Raw genomic sequence first — 397 nt, 5'->3', positions numbered from 1 at the left:
AGGAGGTGGAGGTTGCAGTGAGCTGAGACCGTGTCATTGCACTCCAGCCTGGGTGACAAGAGCGAAACTCCGGCTCAAAAAAAAAAAATGTTTGGGCTGAGCGTGGTGGCTCACGCCTCTAATCCCAGCACTTTGGGAGTCCAAGGTGTGAGGACAACAAGCTCAGGAGTTCGAGACCAGCCTGACCAACATGGTGAAACCCTGTCTCTAATAAAAATACAAACATCTGCTGGGCGTGGTGGTGCGTGCCTGTAGTCTCAGCTACTCGGGACGCTGAGGCAGGCTAATCGCTTGAACCTGGGAGGCGGAGGTTGCAGTGAGCCAAGATCATGCCACTGTACTCCAGGCTGGGCCACAGAACAAAACTCTGTCTCAAAAAAAAAAAAAAAAAAAAAAA

Source organism: Piliocolobus tephrosceles, chromosome 1 (genome assembly GCF_002776525.5).
Source record: "Piliocolobus tephrosceles isolate RC106 chromosome 1, ASM277652v3, whole genome shotgun sequence".
Taxonomy (NCBI): Eukaryota; Metazoa; Chordata; class Mammalia; order Primates; family Cercopithecidae; genus Piliocolobus; species Piliocolobus tephrosceles.
The sequence above is the reverse complement of the archived record's forward strand: the minus strand, read 5'-3'. Positions refer to the sequence as shown.